Raw genomic sequence first — 25721 nt, 5'->3', positions numbered from 1 at the left:
CACATTTTTCTGCCCTGGGACTTCTCAAATGCTGTGCTGTGAGATGGCTGTGGAAACCCACTCAGGCATGTGCACCTTGAAAGGGCAGGGAGTTAAAGCCCGATAGGGCATCGCTTTTCTAATGGGGGTTGAGAGCTGACAGACAAATGATGGATAAATGAGGCATATTCTATATGGCTCCTCAGAAGGTCTTAGTGGTCAAGCCCTAGTTACACAGCAGTGACCAACGTGATAATGTCCTCTTACAGTGCTGTTCTCTCTTACCCTCTCTTTCCTGGATCATTTCCCAGCTACGGGCACAAACTCTTATCTTGGGCTCTAGTTTTGTGGAAAAATCCAAAATCATCATAATTCCGATAAGATTCTCCAATGTAATTCAAATTTCTTCAAGTCTTATCTGTATTTTTAGGTACAATGGAGGCACATTGAGGGTAAAGATAAAAATTTCTTGGCTCTTGCTCCAAACTGCATGACCCTAATCTTAAGTTCTTCCTCTCTGGCTTACATGGTCTATGTCCACTGAACGCTCCATGGCAATCATGCCTCAGTACTGTCACTGATGTTTTGGGTGACGATGCTGACACCTGTGCTGAGTCTGCACTCTCCAGGTGACACCCAGGATGCAGACCCTGACTCTCAAGCTCATAAATGGCTCTGTAATCTCTTGGATTTTCTCTGTGTTGGATTCATACAGCAATAAAAGAAAATTTCCTCTTCCCTTTGGTGTTATACTTAGTTTCTGAGGCCCAGTGCACTGTGAGCAACATCCTAGTGTCTCCTTTTGATTTTGCCTATGGCCCAGACAGACCAGACCTAGTTCATGGAGCTGGGCCAGGGAACGATAGGCAATGCAGATCTCAAGCTCTTCTTCCCATCTTCATCTCTCCCAGACACTTCTTAAGCCTTCTCTACTAGCTTCCTTCCAAATAGCCCCAAAATACAAATAGCCCCTTCCTCAATGGTTATTCCATTAGGGCTTTTCCCTTTGTTTGACTTGTCAGAAGGGCCTGGAACACAGCAGTGGGTGCATCTTAGGATCGCGTGGAGTCTCTTCACTTTTCCCTCTACAATATTACCCTGAGAAAGTCTACTTCATAACTAAAATGTTAATGTTCATATGGAGTGGAATGCCAGTAAAAGTCTTCTTGTTGTAGACTGTGATTTCAAATATGACCTGTGGATTTCCAGCCCTCACCAGCCTCTGACTACCAAATAAGGTCATATTTCCTTTTACAATCTAGAGTAATATGGTCCTGAGTCCCCATCCTTTGAACACCCTTCCTCTGTTGAGTTTTCCTCCACAACTGAATTCTGGGAATCAAGGGATCATTCCCATGCTCCACACACCTCTGCTATTGGGCATGTTTATCAACCATTCATTCCCCAAGTTATCTGCTTCTCCAGCATCCTTCACTCTCCACACAGATCTGCAAGCGAGGAAGGGGCCTGTAAACTAACTGAATACAATCAATTTGATAATCACAGCTCTTAGGTTTTATTATTTTTAAGATAACACAAACCATTCAAAGTGTGAGGTGGGTGACAGTTTGCCATTCCCATACAACCTCACTACTGGGTTACAATGAAAGCAATTCTCAGACCAAATTCTGCTACACAAGCAGACATTTGCTAAACACACATTCACTAGCAAGTGAGCACAAAATGGCTCACATGGCCTATTCTGGAGGCTTGATGAAGTCATAGCCCCTGTCTGGCCTTTTAGATGCTCTGATGAGCACCTCGCATGAACTTCTGTTCACTGGAGACAAAAGTCAATACTTCAGAGGCAAGATTCTGTTACCCTTACAGTCAACATCAGATAGCAAGCATATTTCATATCGATGGCTACACACCAATGGCTGCACATAGAGCCCTTTAGCAATCAAGTCTCCCAGGGTAGTAAGCTACCAGTTTCCCTGGATTCCAATACTCTGATTAGATGAGGGTAGAGAAATTTTAGCCAGTCCACACATTAAGAATTCTTCTAATTTTAACAATAAAAGATCATTTCTGAAATTTGTTAAGTGAATCAATAGAGCATAATTTTGCATGATAATCCCCCTCCTTTTTTTTTTTTTTTTTTGATACAGAGTCTTGCTCTGTCACCAGGATGGAGTGCAATGGTGTGATCTCGGTTCACTGCAACCTCCACCTCCTGGGTTCAAGCGATTCTACTGCCTCAGCCTCCTGAGTAGCTGGGACTACAGGTGCATGCCACCACACCCAGCTAATTTTTGTATTTTTAGTAGAGACAGGTTTTCACCATGTTGGCCAGGGTGGTCTTGATCTCTTGACCTCATGATCTACTCACCTCGGCCTCCCAAAGTGCTGGGATTACAGGTGTGAGCCACCACACCCGGCCAATAAAAACTCATTTTTGATATTCAGTGTGTAAGATGTTCAGTGATGAAGCTTTGACTATTGATTGAGATGCAGATAACAGAAGCACTGGTGGGTGGACTCTAGGTGAAAGTGCCAGCTGACCACCCCTGGCTGCTCCTAATTAAAGCTGTAACTAACTGGCACGTATGTAGTATCTCACTGTCCACATTGAAGTATTTTATAGTACATTGCTGCCATCACTACAGGTCCTCAAACCTCAAAGCCTAAGGCCGCAAACCTCCTGGACTCCACAGACGGGAGAAGGTGCTCCTTCTGCTCAGTAGAAGGCTTACTCATTTCCTACCACTCCCCTTCATAGGATGTGGTTGACCACTGGATTCAGACAAAGCAATCACAACAGTTCAGTGTTTTACAAACTACAAATTATGAACCATTAACAGTTTGTAATATCAATTCAATGGGACATGACCAACATTAAAATCAATGAAATAGGAATATATAGACATAGCAGAAAGCATTACTTATAATAAAGATAAGTATTGCTTAATGAAATTTTGTTACTGTTAGATATTTGTTGCACGTGTTTACTGGAATACAATGTAAAATGTAAAATATCCTTTAAAAAGTCTTTAAAAACTGTGCTTCAAAAAAAGTTGAAAGTACCCAAATTGTTGAAAATACATCCACAAGGTTGGTATCATTTACTCTTCAAATACCACTTAGATACCAATGCTCTAGATTCACATTTGGGCAAAAACTTTCTCTCCCTCTTCAAGGACATGGTCCTGGCTAAAGATACTTACTTACATCACTGGGCTAAAGAGTTGGCATCTTAATCTGCACCATCAGCATTCAGATTTATGGTGACTTCACTGCTGTCGCCAAGGACAAGAAATGGGTACTTGCTTTATACTTATGTAACTATGGGATCAATCTTGGTAATTTTCCAAAAACAAAACAAATTCATTCCAAAGAACCTGAGAACTTCTCAGCCTCCCCAAACTAAAAACTCTGAGTGACATCCCGGTGGCCATTTCAGTAAAAACAAAGAAAAAAGAAAGAAATCCTGTAATTACCAGGTACCAGCATCATGCTTCACAAATACTCTGTATTCTGAACACATACCCTAAACCAGATTTTTTTTTTAAAATATCAAATAAATTGGAGAGCATGGTTGACACTTTTCTGACAATTGCACTGACTCCTTTGCTTAACAATGGTGGCTTGTATAGCGAGAAAAATCTGTAATGCATAACCAAGTTCCCTAGTTTGGTCAAGTGTTTTTAAGAACTCTTATTGAAAGGGAGCACTACCCCAGAAATGGTTCTTAACTTCCGACAGCATTTTTATTAGCCAAGTCATCAATGCTACAAAGTCCTACATAAGAATTGACAATGGAGTTTGCTGGGATGAATATATCTACATGATATTTTAAACTTAAATTTAGTTTTCTTAAATCTAGCTTTTGCTTAGTAATATGAATACAAATTTGTGGTATTGACTGCTAACACACACACGTGCATTTTAATTTTATTTATTGATTTATTTTTGAGACAGAGTCTCACTCTGTTGCTCAGGCTGGAGTGCAATGGTGCAATCTCGGCTCACTGCAACCTCCACCTCCCAGGTTCAAGTGATTCTTCTACCTCAGTCTCCTGAGTGGCTGGGACTACAGGCGCCCACCACCACGCCTGGCTAATTTTTTTATTTTTAGTAGAGATGGATTTCGCCATGTTGGACAGGCTGGTTTCGAACTCCTGACCTCAGGTGATCTACCCACCTCGGCCTCCCAAAGTGCTGGGATTATAGGCGTGGGCCACTGCGCCTGGCCACACATGCATTTAAAAAAAGAGTTTAAGAACACCATGCATTGAGAGTGATGAATGAAAAGCCAGTTTGTTCTACTGGTGGGACATTCCAATGGAAGGATACACAGTTGGTTTAGCTGAGGGGGAGAAAGTGCTTAACCATGAGTGGAAACTATTGAAAGGAGCTCACTAAAGATGGTGCATAGTAAGATCATTCCCAGAAACCAGAGGGAAAGGAATTTGTGATGCCTGGGGCAGAAATCTAGAAGAAAAGTGATTTGGAGGGGCTGGATTGGGTGTATGCAACGGCACTTGTTGAAGAGAAGCAGAAATAATACAACTTGTGATTGTGAACCAGGGTTCACAGGAAGCCTGTGAACCACGGTTACAGGAAATGACTCAGAGGGTAATGGTGTTGACTCATGTAAAGTACCAGAACCAAGGAAAGGGCTTGAACACACTAATGAACCACATCGTTCTTGGGGCAGCCAATAGAAAGTGAGAACCCTCGCTTAATGCATACATGCAGCGTGAGAAATAACACATTGAAGAAGCCCTGTTTCCTATTCTAGCAAACAAAGTCGTCCAATTCTTCCAAAAGACCTCACAGCTGGCCTTTTTTTTTTTTTTTTTTTTTTTTAAGAATTAGGAAACCATGAGAAATATTTGTCTTTCATAATTTGCATTTTTGATGTACACTCTCATAAAAAAAGGGATGCCCCCAAATTAAGCACATTTTAGTTTAATATACAGTAGGTAGCATATCATGCAATGTATAGTGAGCCTGTTAAGTTTATCCTTGGACACATGTGATCCACCCGCATTGTGTTGGATGCTGAGTGAAGGTGAGTAGGGCAGAGGGCACAGGAAGGAGCTTCAGAGAACTAGGGCTGTACAAGAGATACTCTAATGCAGAGGCAGAGGGCAGCCCATGGCTTCACATCCCAGCTCTACACTTTTCCACCAGGGCTGTAGCTTCATTTGCTGGAGATCTAGGGCAGGGATACCTGTAGCTTGATTATTTAAATTGGTTGGACTGTGCTGGCCCCAAATCCCTATTTGATTTCTCAGATCTCTGCTAGTTCTACATAGGATGCATGGAGATTGAAATGTTAGGTTCCAGGCCTGGGCTCAAATCGTGACTCTGCCACTTACAACCCAAGACTTTGGGGACAGTTAAGCAACCTTTCTGCACCTCAGTTTCCTCAATTGTGAGATGGGGATAAAGACCTATCTCATTAGGCTTTGTTTGTTTTTTTGAGGCAGGATCTTACTGTTGCCCAAGCTAGAGTGCAGTGGCACAACCATGGCTCACTGCCACCTCTATGTCCCAGGCTCAAGCAATCCTCCTGCCTCAGACTCCCAAGTAACTGGACTACAGACCCACGTCACCATGCCTGGCTAATTTTTTTTTTTTTTGGTAGAGACATAGTCTCACTATATTGCCCAGGCTGGTCTTGAACTGCTAGGCTCAAGTGATCCTCCTGCCTTGGCCTCCCAAAGTGTTGGGATTACAGGTGTGAACCACCACGCCTAGCCCTCATTAGGTTTTTTGTGAGTTTGTGAGTATAAAATTATTCATGAGGATATACTAAGTGCTCACCCGCTATTATTATTATAATACTGAAGGGAGGCAGTATGGCATAGTGGTTCAAGCAAGGACTTGGAGCCAGACTGTTTGGACCTGAATCCTGGCTGTCTGACCTTAGGCAAGTTCCTTAAATTCCCTTTGCTTCAGTTTTCTCGTTTGTAAAATAGGGATAATAGGAGTACTTTCTTCAAAGGAAATAAGCAAAAATAAAAGGAGTGAATATATTTAAAGCACTTAGAACAGTGCCTGGCTTACAATATAGAACTGTTTGCCATTATTATGATTGCGCTTATTTTGATTTTTTTTATTTGTTTTTTAAACCTAGCGTTGGGCCTGGCCCATGCTAGGTGCTTATTTAGAGGCTGTTGAATACATGAATGAATGAATAAACGTAGTCTAATTCAGTGAACTGCAGTATATATATTGGCTGTTCATAACATTCCACATTTGCCAGATGCACTTGGATTTGCCTGCATCACACACGGCTTTGGATGAAGCACAGGCATTTTTAGGTACTGTTCCCAGCTCCATCTCCTGTTCTGCCCCATGGTGCTCAGTGGCAAAAGGGGAGCTATAGGACATGGGATCATGACAGCCTCGGGACGCAACACTGAAAAGTCATCATACATTTCGAAAGCTTGGAAACCCAAGAAGGAAATACAAATCATAGACAGAAATCCAATTGCCCGCCATCCCTTTCTATGTAAACATTTCTGGAGGAGAGAAACGCCACTGTCATTTGAATGCTTGGGCAGTGCTGCTGGGGAACTGAGTGGGGCCCAGGAGCAGAAAAGCTCCCCCATTAACCCAGAGATGGATCTATCTGCCGCCTGGGTGGTAGCGGCAGTTCCGCCCCTTCATAAACATCAAGACACAAAATAATGGGATGTTTAGTCTGAGTAATACATTAAGGAAATCAATTAGGCCCACATGCAACTTTCTAAGATTTTAATTACAGTACTTAGGGTACCACACTAGAGCAGTTTGTCAGGAACATAATTTGTTAATGAATAACAACTGACACAGTGAATTAGTTGGGATTGTAATTAGCTCTTGCTAGCCATCCATTGGAACCCTGATCAAAGCCAGTCAGCGAAAGGAGAAACCTGCTGTAAATGATAACCTCGACAGCTCTATCTGGGCCGCCTCCTTGATGCTGGTGTACCCAGAGGGGCCTGGTGAAGACCACGTGCACATTTCAGCTCCAGTGTGGTCTTCAGGGGAGCAGCCTCAGCCTCACCTAGGAGCTTATTCGAAATGCAGGATCTCTGGCTCCACCCCAGACCTGCTAAATTGGAATCGGCATTTTTAGATGCCCAGGTGATTCATAAGCACATTAAAGTTTGAGAAGCACTGGAGGAGCAGAAAGAGCACAGGTTCAAAATCAAACAGATTTTGTAACTCCTGACACACTCACCTTCTCACTAAAGATGTGTCTGCTGCCCTTGGGTGATTGCTAAGCGATTGCTTTGAGCCTCAGTGTCCTTCTCTGTAAATTGGACCTACTACTACCTATGCTGCTGAGTCATTGTGATGACTAGCAAAAGCATGTGCATGTGCCTCCAGGTAGTAGGTGAACAATGAATGATGACATAGGAGAAATTCAGCAAGGCTTCCTGAGGAGTGGGCCTGGCTGAATAGCCCTTTTCTCAGACCTGGCTCCCTTCTGTGATGCCTTTTCTGAAAAGTCTCTGAGGAGGCAGGCAGATCACAAGGTCAAGAGATCGAGACCATCCTGGCCAACATAGTGAAACCTTGTCTCTAGTAAAAATACAAAAATTAGCTGGGTGTGATGGTGCACACCTGTAGTCCCAGATACTCGGGAGGCTGAGGCAGGAGAATCGCTTGAACTGGGGAGGTGGAGGTTGCAGTGAGCTGAGATCGCGCCACTGCACTCCAGCCTGACGATAGAGCAAGACCCTGCCTTAAAAAAAAAAAAAAGTCCCTGAGGACCTTCACCTCTCCAATCTTCCCATTCTACAATGGTGTAGGGCCAGGAGAAAAAAGATAAAATATTATAAATAAGTTAGAAGTGTAGAGTAAATAGTTTTAAAGAAAAAATAATAAAAATAGTGAAATTAGCCAAAGCATATGCTAAAAGTAGACTGAATTGTCTTAAAAAATTTTTTTTTGTTTCCATTAGTTATTTGGTTTGGTTACCTCAGTTCTTTAGTGGTGATTTGTGAGATTTTGGTGTACCCACCACCTGAGCAGTATACACTGCACCCAATTTGTAGTCTTTATCCTTCACCCCCCATCCCACCCTTTTCCCCGAGCCTCCAAAGTCCATTGTGTCATTCATATGCTTGTGCATCCTCATAGCTTAGTTCCCACTTATGAGTGAGAACATACAATGTTTGCTTTTCCATTCCTGAGTTACTTCACTTATGATAATGGCCTCCAATCCCATCCAGGTTGCCACAAATGCCACTAATTCATTCCTTTCTATGACTCAGTAGTATTCCATCATATTTATATTCCACAGTTTCTTTATCCACTCATTGATTGATGGGCATTTGGGTTGGTTCCACATTTTTGCAATTGCAAATTGTGCTGCTATAAACATGTGTGTGAAAGTACCTTTTTCGTGTAATGACTTCTTCTTTTCCTCTGGATTGATACCCAGTAGTGGGATTGCTGGATCAAAGGGTAGTTCTATTTTTAAGGAATCTCCACCATGTGTCTTAAAAATTTTTTTTTAAAAATATTTATTTTAAAAAGTGATAAGAAAATATGACTTAATAAGATAAAACACCTGGGAAAACACAGGGCCCAGGTTGTTCTATTTCCTCTCATGGGAAGGAGGGTCCCAAGAACGAGGTAGCCGTGAGCCCTCCTCTTAAAAGGAGAGGAGGTTCATGCTAGAATCTTGAAGACTGAGAGCCATAGTTGAGGATCAAATTTTTTATGGAACAGTCCTTGGATGCTATACACAAGGACTATATTCTTTATAAAACATCAAAACTTTAAAATATGTATGTTGAAGCCAATTTCTTATAAGAAAAGAAAAATTGAGAAAGATACTAGATATGTTTGCATGAAACATCTAAATAGGGTATTGTCAATTTAAAAAATGAGAGTTTACTTTCAGAAATCCAACTTTTTAATATCAAGTTTGATGCTTGAAATGGCTACACCGAATTCCTGATCAAAACTTTTTTAACAATGATCTCTTCAAATTTTGGATATTCAGCATCAGTGAGAAAATTTGCATGAAGATGTCATAAAATAGTATTTAGACCATTGTTTTACAACAATTCCAAAACTCATAATAGTTGAAATTATAGTTAGGATGATAATAGCCCATCCTTTTATTGACAAATTTACTTTTGAAATTTCTTAGGATACTGCAAATGCTTTTCAAATCTAACTTGTCATATCTGGTACTTCAAAATAATTATGTGACTGTAATTTACAGAACTCTCACATATCATTAGAGCAGTTGCCATGCAGATGGCTTGAATGCCATTAAAGGGCACGTCAATGACAAATGACCAGAAATTCCAAATATTTTGGCAGGCCACCTCAGGAGCTTGACGTCCCTCTCTTTCAATGCAGACAGGTGGCACCTTGGTCTGTGTACTATAGACCTTGGACATCAGGAACACAAACTTCTCTATAAGCCCCGTGGGCCACTTGTCCATGATGAGCTGTTCGGGCTCTACATTTAGCTGCTGGTGGCTATCTGGATGGAATGGCTCCTCCTTGGCTCTGCTCAGTATGTTGAAGCTGAGCCATTGTTGCACAGTGGTGCTTATTACGCTCCTGCCTACAGTGACTGTGGGGTATACAGACTGATCTCACTAATCTTGAGCCACCCTCTGAAGAGCCCCAAATAAGGCTACTCATGGTCAGAGGTGACCCACCCAGGGTCTCTGGCAGCCCCAAAGATGTATGGATTGAAGGTCTTTGGCACAACTGTAGCCTATTCATGACATATAACTTGGCCAGTTAGAAGGCTTTCGATTACCCAGTGGCAGAAACCAAGCCAACCTCTTTCTCTGTCACTTCTTCAGTTTTTGCAAGGTAGACTCTCCTGCCCCTTCTTCTTTTACTTCCTGCTGTAAGAACTGGTTAAAGGTCTTGGGTCCTTTACTGTGATGGAAGACACTTACTCATCTCTAATCAGTGTTCTTTTCTCCCAGATGACAACTTGACTCTGTTCATTGTTCTCACTCTGCGCCAAGATGCCTGGATTACTCAGCACTTGATTTGGGGTCAGATGTACTTTTTTTAGTGTTTTGACATGCTCCACTTCCTCTGGTAGTCATGGGGTGCTGCTTCACGTCGGTCTTCCCTTGCACTGCAGTGATAGCCTCCCAACTTTGTGTTTGGGGAATGGGAGAGGGACAGAATCAATGATTGGGAAATAAGAGGCTTTGGCCTCATCCGTATTTTTTATTCTCTTACAAGGGCTTTACACAGGAGCATCAAGCATTTACTGCTATTAATAAATTCTGTAATTTATTCTCAACTTTGTCTCTGAAAATTAAACGGGATATCATATTGGAGGTTTCAGTTTATGTGACACCATACATTCTATAGTAGATTTTAGGTCGTATGCAGAAATTCTAGAGAAGATAAACTGAAAATCATAGCTTGCCAAACCCCCACCATACCCAGGATATAATAGGGTTGAGAGAGTGCAGATTTAGGAAAAATTTATGGGGATTTCTTTGGAAAGAGTTGTGGCCGTGCTGTGAGTCCTCCTTCTCCATCTAAGGAGGAGGGTTGAAAGGGTAGCTTCCCACTTCACCTTGTCAAGGAAGAAGAGTTCAAAGGGACCATGCAGAGAGCCGTTAGGGGAACACACAGGCCTGTTGTCTGACCCCCATTCCCCCACCCCACCCAGGATATCAGAGGATGAGAATTGTTCCTGCTGGGGATTAGTCTTCACTCTCAGATTTTGGCTGGACGAAGACAGAATAGTTTATCTGCAACCCTAGGTGGGGTCATCTTATTATCTTATCCAATAGGGTTATTAAGTGGGAGAAATGGCCTCGACAGAGGGTAAGTTGCACTTCTGGATTCCTAGGAGCAGAGGAGAGAGTGAGTAATGCTGGATCAGTGGATTTTTACTTCGATCAAGGGCATGGCCTGTGGAAGCTTATCAGTGAGCTTCCCTAGAAAGCAGCTTTAACATTTCCCATCCCCACGGCCCAAACTGCTTACAATACACCCAGTCAGGGAAGACATTATCTGTTACCTTACCTTTTTTTCCTACCACTGACACCTATCCAACCATGCCCTTAACCCAGTCTTGAGGGGATGAGGAACTGCCGTTGACCAGCTGGGGAGGGGAACATTGGTAGGTGGAGAAAATGACCACATTTCCCCTTTTCTCCAGTCTCTGCCCCTTCCTCTTAGGAAGAGAAGAGAGTCATAATTTCAAATGATTTGGCAGCTTTGAGTATTATCACACAAGATTTGACTTTTCGATCACTGAATGTATACTGTGTTTGCAGGTGTAGGTGGCCATCAGACTTGATCAGACAGTGATCCATAAATCACAAGATTGCCTGAGTTTTCATCCCATTGAATACCTCTGGAAATTTCCCTTCCAAACTAGTTGTTCAAGTAATTCTTCTATCTGTTTGTGAGTGCACTGAGGGTAGGGATTGTCTTGTTCATTGTTAAATTCACAGCATCAAGCTGAGTATTGAGGAATAACAGGCACCAGTAAATTAGTTCCTTCCCCATCACTGCATAATTCGTAGCCTTCACTGTTCAGTCTTATCAGGAGAACTCTTGAACAGATCGATTATCCTTTTTTTTCTTTTCTTCAAAACTTGTTCCTAGGTTTGTCTCTCCAATTCTAAGAACACTTTGATTTTTAAAACTGAACCGAAAAGAGAAAGAAAATGACTTTTCAAGGTCAGCTGGTTGGGCAGTTGGGTCAACTGGGAAAGAAATAGATGACTTCTGACACAGTGTATGAAATTTTGTCCATAAAAAACAAACCATCCTGTTTCTGATATTTCCACCTCTTTCAGTGACATTGTTTTCCTTGGAAGAACAGAACATCTATTATTCAGACTCTGGGTAGAAGAGTGAAATGGCCTAGGTCTAGAGATAAGGAGCAATTTACTACTGGCCAGCTACCGCCCTTGCCATCTAACAAATATAGGTTTAAGAGAAAATATCCTTGGCCCATTGCTGCCTCTTTTCCAAAAGAGAACTAGTTATTTTAAGCTATGTTTTTTCTATCTTTAATACGTTTTTTGAAAAATGATGTCGATTTTTATCTCACTGTGTGATTCCCCCTCCCTCCCAGCCTGTCCCCTGCCTCAGAAGAGTCTTACAACCACTCCTTAGATTATTTCCAAAGCCTCCCACCTGGTTCTCTTGACCCTAGTTTCTCCCTTCATTCTTCCCATTCATCCTCCATGACACAGTTTACCTCAAGTTCAGCCCTGGCCTCCTTGTCAAGAGCTCCCATGGTTCACTGAACAAGGCCCAAATACTTGAACGTGGCCTTCAAGGCTCTCTACCTTTTTTCTTTCCTATTGTGCTTTTACTGCTCCAGCCAATTTCACCAACAACTGCTTTGTAAAAATGTTTTTCTTTTCCCAGAACTTTTCTGTTTCCTCCGTTGGAATGTGATTTCTCTCCAATTCTGTATGCTCTACCTTCCTCACCCTTCAAAGCCCAAAATTAGAATTGCCTTCTCCTTGATGATTTCCCCAGTCTCTCCAGCTGAACGTGAGATGTCACTCGTCATAGCATTGTGGAAAGGATTGAACAAGATGATGCATAGGAGCAGACAGTAGAATGGTGGTTACCAGGAGCGGGGAAGAAGGGGAAATGCGGAGTTGCTGTTCAACAGGTGTAAAGTTTCAGTGATGCAACATGAATAAGTTCTAGAGACCTGCTGTACAACATTGTGCCTGTAGTCAACAATACTGTATTGCACAGTTGAAAATTTATGAAGAGGGTAGAGCTCATATTACGTGTTCTTGCTTCCATAAAGATATGCATGTGGATATGCAAGGTGAAATGCCTAGCACATACCAGACACACAATAGTTATTTCTTTCCTATTTTTTAAAATTATTTGAACTCTAAAAGGGTTTACCTATTCTCTTCTAGAGTAGCAAAGTTGTTCCCCTTTACCTTGTATCATAGTTATTTGTGTGCATATCTTGTTGCAGCACAGTGAGAAAAAAAGAGTAACTGTATGGTCTTGAGTAAGCTGCTCAATTTTTCTTCTTTTTCTTTTTAAAAATGTGTTTATTCTTATAGAGCAGTTTCAGGGTCACAGAAAAATGGAAGATAAAGAGACTTCCCCTATACCTCCAGCTACCACACAGGCATAGCCTCTCCCATTATAACATCCCCCACCAGAGCGGCCCATTTGTTGCAAGTGATGAACTTACATTGACACATAATTATCACCCAAGGTTCAAAATTTACATCAGGTTTACTCTTGGGCTTGTACATTCTATGGGTTTAGACAAATGTATAATAATCTGTATCCACCATTATGATATTGTACAGGATATTTTGTCTGCCCTAAAAATAGTCTGTGCTCTATTCATCTTTCCTCATACTCAATTTCTTTTCAGACTCAGTTTTTCATCGTCTGTTAGGGGAAAAGAGAATAATAACAATCATGTCTCTGGTTCTGTGGGTGGATTAAATGTGACAATATATGTGAAAATTTCCAGAATAGAGGTAGATACCAGGTACGGGCTCGGAGCTCTGCTGTGGTTCCCTTCCTCCTCTGGGGGTGGTGACTATCATATCTACACGTTTCTAGCTCTATGGCCCAGAGCATGTAGCTTTGTGCACAGTCATTCAGCAAATGTTTGCTAAATGAATGAATGAATAATTGGGTGAAAGGAAAGAAGAAGAAAAGGAAGGAAAGGAGGCAAGAAGGCAAAGGACATTAAATGAAAGAGTTGGCCCATTTATGTCTTCTTTGGAATACAAAAGTTATCAGGAGTTTCAACTTAAAGACCAAGTATATCCAAATAGAACTGGGATAGTTCCTTTTCTTGCTCACCTGTGACATTTTCAGGAGCACCAAACATCACATCTAGAAAGTCATTTGAAGTTTCCAACGTCTGAAAGTCAATAACTGATAAGCTGGCAATGCTTTCTCCATTAAAGAATGAGTTATCCTGACACTTGTTAAAATAGTGGGAAAACTTTATTTAAGACTATCACAATAGGGGTTAACTCTATTCCAATGGAAAACAGAGATCAAGCTCATCTCCAAATACAAGGACAAGTGGATATTTATTGCCAAGGAGAAGGGTAAAGGGGTCAATGAATGAAAAATTTCTAAGATGGGGGTAGGGGAATTTTTTCTTGCTAAAGGCAGGTTATGGACATATACATCAAAGGTCGGGGGTAAGAAACTTGATTATGTACTAAGGGTGATTAGATATTAAGGGTGAGAGATTCTCTCTCAGTTAACAGCAAGATTCTTTCTAAAAGTTGACTAGACAGGTGGAAGGTAGGACAGGGGCCAAGGTTGGGGCCTAGTTGAAAGGAGGGCTCAGAGGAGCCTGACTAAAATTTGGTCAGGGAAAGTCTTCTCTTAAATAAAGGCTTTAAAGGAGCTCTGGGGAAAGCTGTCTAGCCACATCTAGGTGTGGGGAGTAGGAGTAGTGTGAGTTTATAGCACAATGTCATAAGTGTCACTATCTCTGGGTTTTCATTTATAAGAGGTATACCACACTGCCTTTCTTTTTGATTACTTTGGTAGGTGCATTTGTTTCCTGTGGCTGCTGTAATAAATAACCACAAGTGTGGCAACTTAAAACAAAAGAAACACATTATCCCACAGTTCTGTAGGCCAGGAGTCTGAAATCTGTTATCACTGAGCTGAAAATCAAACTGTCAGCTGTGCTGACTGCTTTCTGGAGGCTCTAGGGGATAATTTGTTTGTTGCCTCTTCCAGCTTCTGATGGCTGCCAGCATTCCTTGGCTTGTGGCCACATCTCTTCAATCTCTGCCTCTGTCTTCACATGGCCTTCTCCTTTTCTGTCTGCTCTAATCTCCTTCTGCCTCCTTCTTATAACAATGCATGTGATTGCATTTAGGGCCCACCTGTATAATTCAGGGCAATCGACCCATCTCAAGATTCTTAATCCCATCTCCAGAGACCCTTTTTCCAAATAAGGTCATGTTTACAGGTACCAGAATTAGGACTTAATATCTTTGGGTGGCCATTATTCAGCCTACTACAGCTATCCAAATGGATTGTTAGAACCTGGATTTATAAAGGGCTTGGAGGTACCTCATGGTTTTAATAGAATCCAGAGCATTACCAATTTATTTGTAGTAAATTCTAAATTTATTTGCAGTAAAATGATTCTTAAGGTTATTTGAAAGTTTTATTGTTTTAGAGTTCTGTTGCATTGAGGTTTGCTGGTGTGGGTAGTGACTGGAAACCTTCACTTGGCCTATGAAGTCTTTCTGTCCTTTTCCATTAGGATGTCTAACAAGTATCAAATTTAACAGAATTATTATTTTCCCCCTACCAAATTTGTTACTCTCCAATTCCTCCACATGTCAGTAAATAGCAACACCATGCATCTAACAGCTCAAAGCCAAAACCCTGGGTGTTCCTCATTCCTCCTTTTTCTTTTCCTCTAAAGCCAGTTGTGATCTTTAGCTAATGGTACAGAATGAGATTCATCAATTAGAACAGAGGCAGGGAATAGAGCTGTCTAGAGGGGTCTCTACCATGCCAGGCATTAATATTTTTGTTTTTGCTTGTAGGGAAATCTAGGAGTATTGGGGTGTTGCAATTGAGGCCCCACTTGGGGGCCCTTGGCTGTGACTGTTTTCCAAAAGGTATAAAAATATTTCAATACGTTAATAACTGGGAGAGCTCTCTAGGGATTCACCAGCTAAATAATAGCCCTGTTCATATCTAACTTACCAAGTCTGGTTGCCTTTACCTCTAAAAGATATCTCAAGTCCAGCTAGTTCTGTCCATTTCAACTGCTACTGCTCTAGAACCAGTCATCAATACCTCTTGCCTGGACATCTGCCATAGTATCCTGGGGTTTCCCTGCTCCCAAGCGTGCACCTCTGAAATGAATCCTCCAGGCAATACCCAGGGTAATCTTCTCAGAATATAAACTGTATCACGTAATTCTTCTGCTGAAAACGACTCCTTTGTATATAATACACTTACCAAACTTCTTTATTTTTTATTTTTATTTTTGGATCTCCAAACTTCTTATCCTGACCTACATTATTTAGCCTCTACCTCTCTACTCTGATCTCAGCTTCTCCACTCTCTTTTATTATCCCCAGGTGCCTGTTTTCTGTATCATTTTTGCTTGCCTCATGTCTTGGCACTTGCAGTTCTCCCTTGACTGCTATTCCTGCCTAGATATTGCATGTCTGTCTCCTCATTCAGGGCCCGAGTCAAAAGTCAAGTCATCCTCCTCCATTCATCATAATGAGACTTAATTTGTAGAAACCTTATTCTTTTTTCACTCAAACTTTTATCGATTTTATTACTGTAAACTTGGCACTCTGCTAGGTGCTAAGGGCACACAAATGAATAAGATCAAGTTGCTCTCTTTAAGGGCCTCAGTTGAGTAAGAGAGGCAGAAAAATAACTTTAAAGACCTCAAGATATTTATGGTACCATACAAAAATGAGCTGTAATATAAGTCTTGTGGGAGTAGAGAGGAGGACATAACACTATTAATAACTGTGCCTGGGGAAATTAAGGAAGGTTTTAGAGAGTAGCTGACTTTACCTGGATAATTATGATGGAGAATCCCTATTTTAGAATGAATAAACTGACATGGATTATACTGTTCTATATAAGATCTAAGATTTATCCATGTTTGGTAAATATTTAAACATGAGGTACTCCTGATTTTCATATATAATTTTAATGGGTGTTAAGTGTATCCAAAGTAGATTTCTTTACCTTTTTATTCAGAGTGGGAAAAAGTATTTCTCCCATTCAAGTACTAACCAGGCCTGGCCCTGCTTAGCTTCTGAGATCAGACATGTGCTGGGTGGTACGGCCGGCCGTAGATAGAAAAAATACTTCTCCTTTAGCTGACTTTGTAACAAAGATTGATACAGCAAGTAATATCAGGAGGTAGAGATCTTTGAGTGGTAGGACTTGTTCCAGTTACAGTGAAGTGAGTGGTAGGTTATGATCACCAGCTGTATTAGTCCATTTTCACACTGCTATAAATACCTGAGACTAGGTAATTTATAAAGGAAAGAGATTTAGTTGACCCACGGTTCCACATAGCGGTGGAGGCCTCAGGAAACTTAAAATCATGGTGGAAGGTGAAGAAGAAGTGCTTTCTTCAGAAGGGGGCAGGAAAGAGCATGTGAAGGAGGAACTGCCAAACACTTATAAAACCATGAGGTCTCATGAGAACTCACTCACTATCATAAGAACAACATGGGAAAAACTGCCCCCATGATCTAATCACCTCCCACTGGGTCCCTCCCTGGACATGTGGGGATAATGGCAATTACAATTCAAGATGAGATTTGGTTGGGAACACAGGCAAACCATATTACCAGCTGACCTGTTTTTTAATCCCTGAAAGGGATGAGTGGATTCCTTACCCCTTAGCACATTCCTACTTGCCCTTCTCATTTTCTGGGAGTCTAGATGTCTTCCTAATCAATATTTGTAGGAATAGTAATTAAGAGAAAATGTTCAAACTCACAATTTTCACCCCATAGTTAAAATAACCATGATAACCATAGGGTTTTATCTTCCTCTTACATTTTTCCTTCCAACTAGTCATCAGAGTTTGTAATTATGTATTCGTTTTCGAATTATTTGTTGAATGCCTGTGTTCCTGCTGTATTGAAAATTCCATGAAGTTCCATGAAGCAAATTTTTAAGATCCACTGCTGTATCTCCATAGTGAGCACTTGGCACATAGTTGATGCTCAAATGTATTTATTCAGTGAATGAATGAATGAATGATCCTGATAATTTGAGTAAAAGCCTAAAAGAAGAAATCAGAGGATTCGCATAAATTAAAGGATAATTGGGGTTGTAAGGACACCTCCTCAGGGGGCAAATCAACCTGTTGTGGTTCACAGAGCCATTTCCACTGGGTGTGAATTCCAGGTTCCCTACCATTCTGGTATTTTCTTTCGAAAGGATAATTTAAATTAGACTCCTGGGACAGAAAGTGCTCAAAATCATAGATAATAGAAATACCATTATTTGCTCACCTAGCAAGTGTTCTTTGCTTCTAATAGAAGGGGAGAAGTGCTATACATTATTTCTATCTTTAACAGAATATTCTGAAATTTATTTAAGATTTCAAGAATATTTTTAAGATAAATTTCAGTAAATGACTAAAGTTAAAATTTGGGAATAGATCATTAATAGGTAGTCCAAATTTGGATAATAGGTTATTGAACAAATAGTTTACATTAGGCAACTATCTTCTTTTAGTCCTCTGTGTATCAAGCTCCACCTGCCTGTTGGTGAGAGAGGTTTCTGAATGCCTTTGCTATTGAAAAGGGGGAGTGATCACCCAGATGGATTGACTGGGACACAGTCAAGTGTTCCGACAAGTCTGCCCCCAGTGGTTTCCCATCCTGATGTTATGAACTGACTTGTAGTCTGATCATGCACAAGTCTTTGGTTCCTTTTGATAGAAAATAATAGTCGGAAAGTGTTGGTGTCTTTTAGCCAAAGACTGTTAAGGGCATAGTTGAACAAATATAGGTTTCTTGTTGTGGTGGGCAGATAGCCCTGAAGATTCCTGCTCCCTGGTGAACATGCTATGTATAATTTTCTCACATTGAGTCTAAATTGAATCTCAGTGGGACCTGTGTATACATGGAATATCACTCCCATGGTCACGTTACTACAGTCAAAAGTAGATTATATAGAGTGGGTCTGACCTAATCAGGTGAGCTCCTAAAAGAAGATGAAATATCAAAGAGATCATCTTGGCAGCTTGGAAGAAAACAAATAGCAAGTTGTTAATTGCCTATGGAGGGGGCTTATGGGGCTAAGATGTGAGGGTGGCCTGTAGGAGCAGAAAGCAACCTCTGGCCAACAGCCAGTGAGAAGATAGGACCTCAGTTCTTGTATTAGTCCATTCACACACTGCTAAAAAAGACATACCTGAGACTGGGCAATTTATAAAGGAAAGAGATTTAATTGACTCATAGTTCAGCATGGCTGGGGAGGCCTCAGGAAACTTACAATCATGGTGGAAGGGGAAGCAAACACATCCTTCTTCACATGGAGGCAGCAAGGAGAAGAATGAGAACCAAGTGAAAGTGGAAGTCCCTTATAAAACCGTCACCCCCATGATTCAGTTACCTCCCACCAGGTCCCTCCCACAACATGTGGGGATTATGGGAACTGCAATTCAGGATGAGATTTGGGTGGGGACACAGCCAAACCTCATCAGTCCTATATCAACAAGGAACTGAATTCTGCCAACAACCTGAGTTAGCTTGGAAGAGAACCCCAAGCTGCAGATGACAACATAGCCCCAGCTGACATTTTGATTTTAGCCTTGTAAGAGTCTGAGGAGAGGACCCAGCTACCCAAACCCAGCCTTTTGCCCCATGGAAAATGTGAAATAATAAATATGCACTGTTTTTAAGCATTTAAATTTCTAATAATTTGTTATATACTGATATATAATAGAACACTAATATGAATAGGTAATTGTACAAGAGAGACAAAACAAAATGGAGAACCTTGGTCTATCTCAGCAAGGGAGTTATGGAAGAGGCTTTTTACAGAATGTAGGCTTGTGTTAGGTGATTCAGGGAAGAGTTCAAGGGAATATGATTTTGCTCTGGTTTGGGTGCTATCAGAAGCAAGGCTATTCTGTGATCACATAGTTCATAGATAAGTTTTATTTAGGAGGTGGGAGGAACAGAGTAGAGCCAAATCTAGAACAGGTAAAGAAGCACCAGTCACTCTAGTAGCTGGTAGAAGGTGTTTGACCATTTTCATGGTTTGGCTGGTGGTTTTGTCCTTGTGCTGGGACATGATTCTGGAGTGGTCATGTTTTACGTCTTGTTCTGTAACAATGAGAGAGGCTTTGCTTATGTTCTAGAAGAGAACACCATGGGTTTGCTATTAGAGCCAGGCCAGCTCTATGCTGACAGCCATCAGGGGCTGCTCTGGTGTGGGGTGGGTGAGAGTCACATGCTTTTACATCCTTACTAACATGTTTTAATTAAACCAAGTCTCAGAGACAGTTCTGCCAGGTATACAAACCTTTACTAACTAAATGCTTGTTAGCAAGTCATCATGAAAGGATTCTCATGACCTGTCCTATACCTGAGGAAGTCTGCTCCCAGGTGCTCAACTTAGCACTTTGCATCAAAGGTTCATTTGTGGTTAATATTGTTTGCATCTGTGTCCCTGCCCAAATCGCATGTCGAATTGTAATGCCCACTGTTGGAGGTGGGACCTGGTGGGATGTGACTGGATCATGGGAACGTTTTCCCTTGAATGGTTTATCACCATCCCCCTTGGTACTGTCTTTGTGACAGTGAGTGAGTTCTCATGAGATCTGGTCATTTAAAAGTGTGTAGCACTGCCCCCCACTCTCTCTTGCTCCTGCTTCTACCATGTAAGACGTGCCTGCTTCCACTTCACTTTCAGCCATGATTGTGTTTCCTGAGGCTTCCCCAGAAGCCAAGTAGACGCCAGCATCATGGTTCCTGTACAGCCTGCAGAACAGTTAGTCAATTAAACCTTCTCTTTGTAAATTACCCAGTCTCAGGTATGCATGTATATATGTATGTATGTATTTATTTAGAGACAGTCTCCCTCTGTCACCCAGGCTAGAGTGCAGTGGTATGATCTCAGCTCACTGCAACCTCTGCCTCCTGGGTTCAAGCAATCCTCATGCCTCAGTCTCCTGAGTAGCTGGGACCATAGGCATGTGCCACCATGCCCAGCTAATTTTTGGTCTTTTTAGTAGAGACGGGGTTTCACTATGTTGGCCAGGCTGGTCTTGAACACCTGGCCTCAAGTGATCCACCCACCTTGGCCTCCCAAAGTGTTGGGATTACAGGCATGAGCCACTGTGCTTGGAAAGGTATTTCCTTATAGCAATGTGAAAATGGACTAATACAGTGGTGAAGGCTAAAGTTCCTGTCACCCTGAGAGATGGCATTAGGCAACCAACACATTTGAGAATTCACAGCTGAACATGGACGCACTTAGAGATTTCACTTAGGGCAATATATCTCTAATAAAGTTCCAGTGCAATATTTCTAAAATAGTATCCCTAATATTAAAGAATGTGGGCCTCACTGAATTTCCATACCCTATTTATGCAAAGGTAGAAAGTGTCTCTAAAATATTGTTAGCCAATACATATATATCATCTAACTGCAATTTCACCAGTGGACAACCTATTCATTATATTCATCATGCAATTTAATAAAAACCCATGTTTAATGTCTAGTATGCTAATTTGCAAAGCATTTGTTTTTTGATTGAGATAGGATAGTAGAAGAATGTGTAGTAGTTTTCTCTTGAAGAATGAATGTCTAGATTAGAATTCACCTGACCACTCCCAAACTTTGCACACTTAAATATACTATAGTTTCTGAGCTAGAACTTGATCCAGTGGGCCTCATTCTTGATCTTTAATGGAGTCACTAGAAGAACTTTTAAAACCATCAATACACCTGCAAACCAAGTACACTGAAATCTCTGAAGGTAGAACCCAGGCATTGGTTTTTTTTTTTTTTAAGCCTCCCAGATGACTTCAGCATACAGCCCAGGTCAAGAACCACCAGCTTAGTCCTATAACATAGTAACACCATATAGTCTGTGCTGAGGTGGTCTAAAGAAAATTATGGTTATCTTAGTACATGGCAGTCCATTAGAATTACCAGGGGAACATTAAGAAAAGATGCTTAGACCAATCCTAGACCAATTAAATCAGAATCTATGCCTGAGCACTTGTATCTTAAACATTTCCAAGTGATTCTGATACACAACCAGGATGAAGGACCATTGTGACAGGTGATGCATGGATGGTTGCAGGTGGCTGGGATATAAGAGTGTAGGAAGGAGAAGCTCCCATGGCCCTTCCACCTGTGTGGCGTGAGGTGCTTCTTCCCCTTGAGGGTTGGCAGGGGCTGGTTCAGCTCACTGGAGATTCTCAGGCCCCGGCCACCAGGGGTACCTGGCAATCTCCTAATGCTGACTCCCTTTCTTTCCCTGAACCTCCCAATCCCAGTTCACATCTCCTCATCTCAGACCTCCTTTAAAGTCATGAACCTAAGTCTGCTCCTTTCACCCACATCTCAGCCCGCAGAAGTCCTCAGTGGGTCTCCTTGTGGGATGATGTGATGGTTAATTTCATGTGTCAACTTGACTAGCCTAAGGGATGGCCAGATAGCTGGGAAAAGGTTATTTTTGAGTGTGTCTGTGAGGGTCTTTCCAGAGGAGATTAGCATTTGAATACATAGACCAAAGAAAGAAGATCGTCTTCATTAATGTGGGTGGGAATCATCTAGTTCCTTGAAGGCACAAATATAACAAAAAAGCAGAGTAAGGGCAATTTCTCCCTCTCTCTTCTTGAGCTAGGACATCTGTCTTCTCCTGCCCTCAACATTGGAGTGCCTGGTTCTCAGACCTTTGAACTCCCAGCCACATGTAACAACAAAAATAATAAATAAACAAAAGGCCCCAATACGGTAAAACAACAAAAATACACAAAGACCATTGCTTTCTCTTCTAAAACCACTAAAGTGTGGAACCTCTGTTCTTGGGGTTGTCCAACCTGGAAGGATAATTTTGAGGCAAAAATTCCACAAGATTCTGAACATCAGCTGGAAACTCTTCCAGCATCCATGGCATTTTGGCTGGTCTGGGCATGGGCATTGTAGGACATTTAGCCTCTACCCAGGCACTGAATGCTGCTATCCATCCTTCTCCCACCCCTCTAGTCATCGTGGTAACCCCCAAATTACAACTCCCCCATTTCCAAACCTTTCTAATCCTCTGATAAATGTAGGGGTGATGGGATCAAACACAGTTCCACACCTTAAGTGTTACTCCAAAATTGTTTGGCTGCTGGTTTTTGATACTAGAATTTTCAAAATCTTCTGTTGATGCAAGGCAGAATGTTTTTCTGAATAGCTCATATTTCACCAATGAAACATTATTTCTAATATCCCTTATGCTAATTAACAAGCTCAATATGCAGCTTCACATAATGGTATTTAAAGCAAGCACTTGTCTGAGTGCCTGTGGCAGGCGCTGGAGTTGGAGTAGGGGCTCCTGATTAGGGTCTTTCAAATGCTAACCAGCCACCTCTAGAATGTGGATTCCTGATTAGGGTACTTCACATATTAATCAACTCTTTCTAGGGTATAGATTACTTTTAATTTACACCTCCTATATCTCACTATCTATGCTAAAGTATGTTCATGTAAATTATAGATAAGGTATGGTACCTCTGAAGAGATACCTCTTACATGGTGGGTATGGAAATGGAAATTAGCACCCATTTTGAGAGTGATCCAGCAGTATGTGTAACAAAGCCCTAGAAAGTGCATTGTCTTTGACCTAGAAATCCAGTGGCTAGCTGTCCTGGTTTGCCAAAACTGGGGGAGTTTTCCAAGACATGGGACTTTCAGTGCAAAAACCAGGATAGTTCATGCAAACTGAGATAATCGGTCACTCTACCAGTGACTCTGTCTCTAAAAATCTATCCTAAGTTAGGGCTGGGAAAGGTTACTTAGAGGTGATACTTATGAAAGTGCAAATTTGAATGCAATTTATAGAATTAGCAATGAGGATGTTTTCACACTGCTATAAAGAAATACCTGAGATGGGGTAATTTGTAAAGAAAAGAGGTTTAATTGGCTTGCAGCTCTGCAGGCCGTACAGGAAGCATGATGCTGACATCTACTTGGCATCTAGGGAGGCCTTAGGAAGCTTACAATCATGGCAGAAGACGAAGAAGGAGCCAGCACTTCACATGGCTGGGACAGGAGGAAGAGAAAGCAGAGCAAAGTGCAACATACTTTTAAACAACCAGATCTCACAAGAACTCATTATCATGAGGACAGTACCAAGGAGATGGTGCTAAACGATTAATGAGAAACCACCCCCATGGTCCAATTACCTTCCACCAGGCCCCACCTCCAACATTGGGGATTACAATTCAATATGAGATTTGGGTAGGGACACAGATGCAAGCCCTATCAAGGGAATTTGTTGAATAAATTTTGGTGTATCCAGCCAATGGAGTATTATAGTCCTGAAAAACTATTAGTCTGTTTAGGCTCACATAATAAAGTACCATAGACTGGGTGGCTTAAACAACAGAGATTTATCTTCTCTTAGTTCTGGAGGCTGGAAGTCCCAGATCAAGGTGTGGCAAGGTTGACATTTAGTGAGAGCTCTATTCCTGGGTGGCAGATGGCTATCTTCTTGCTATACCCTCATATGGCAGAAAAAGTGAACGAGCTGTCTGGTGTCTCTTCTTATAAAGACATGAATTCTTTGGAATCAGAGCCCTACCCTTATGAACTCATTTAATCTTAATTACTTCCTTTTTCCAAATACAGTCACATTGTGGGTTAGAGATTCAACATATGAAATTTGTGGGGGCTGCAATTCAGTTCATAGCATCCTCAAAGACAATTTATAAAAAGGAAAGATGTTCACAATGTATTGTTAATGGAAGCCACAAAACAGTGTGTATGATTCATATTTTGTCTAAAAAAGCAAATAATATGTGTTCATAGGAAGACTGAAACGCTACACAAAATGTTAATAAAGGAAATTAAGGTAATTTTAAGTTTCTTTACACTTTCTGTAGCTTTCTGTATTCTTTTTTGTATTCCAAAATTTACAAAACCTTAACATACAATAATTTTTAGACAGGAAAATTGCATTTTAAAAATATAGTGTCTGGTTAGATCACTGCCCTACCAGGGTATGGTATCTATAAGGAGAAAAATGGGTTCTAGATTTCTGGTAAGTGAGAAAGAACAAATGAAGAGAGAGTCTATAGAATTTATGTAAACCTGAGTTGAATATTCGCTTTATAATTTGGCAAATTGAGCCTTACTGTTTATGAGGTTAGTGGTTAAACATGTAGTATCTAGAAATGACAGTCATGGTTTGAATCCCAACCCTGCTGCTTGCTGGCTGACTGTCCTTGGGCAAGTTTCTCTGTCTCAGTTGTCTGCAAGATAGGAAGAACAGGAATGCCTATTCTACTGGTTTGTTGTAAGGTTAGGGCGAGTTATTGTGGAAAAGACCTTAGAACAGTGACTAGCATGTAAAAAGGTACTCAATAAATTAGCAGTTGTTGATATTGTTATTATTATCTTTCTTCTAAGACTGCTTGGCTTTTTGCATTATGGCTTTGAACAACATGCCCCCTGATCTCTGGGAGCAGCTTCTTAATTATTTTTAGGGTTGCTAAATTTAGCAGATGAAAATACAAGACACCCAACTAAATCAGTATGTCCCAAATGCTGCTGAAGGCATACTTATACTAACACATTATTCATTATTTATCTGAAATTCAAATTTAATGGGGTGTCCTGTATTTTAGCTGGCAATCTCCATTATTTTTTTATATATATATTTTTTGAGATGGAGTCTTGCTCTGTTGCCCGGGCTGGAGTGCAGTGGCCGGATCTCAGCTCACTGCAAGCTCCACCTTCCAGGTTTACGCCATTCTCCCGCCTCAGCCTCCCGAGTAGCTGGGACTACAGGCGCCCGCCACCTCGCCCGGCTAGTTTTTTGTATTTTTTAGTAGAGACGGGGTTTCACCGTGTTAGCCAGGATGGTCTTGATCTCCTGACCTCGTGATCCACCCGTCTTGGCCTCCCAAAGTGCTGGGATTACAGGCTTGAGCCACCGCGCCCGGCCGCAATCTCCATTATTATAGATATGACAACATTGAAAAGGAACCCAACAATGAACCCTTCTTAATCAGCTCCATCTAAATCAAGCCTGCTCCTGCTGTACTTCTGGTGCGGGTGTTACCTTTA

Source organism: Papio anubis, chromosome 13 (assembly GCF_008728515.1).
Source record: "Papio anubis isolate 15944 chromosome 13, Panubis1.0, whole genome shotgun sequence".
Taxonomy (NCBI): domain Eukaryota; kingdom Metazoa; phylum Chordata; class Mammalia; order Primates; family Cercopithecidae; genus Papio; species Papio anubis.
The sequence above is the reverse complement of the archived record's forward strand: the minus strand, read 5'-3'. Positions refer to the sequence as shown.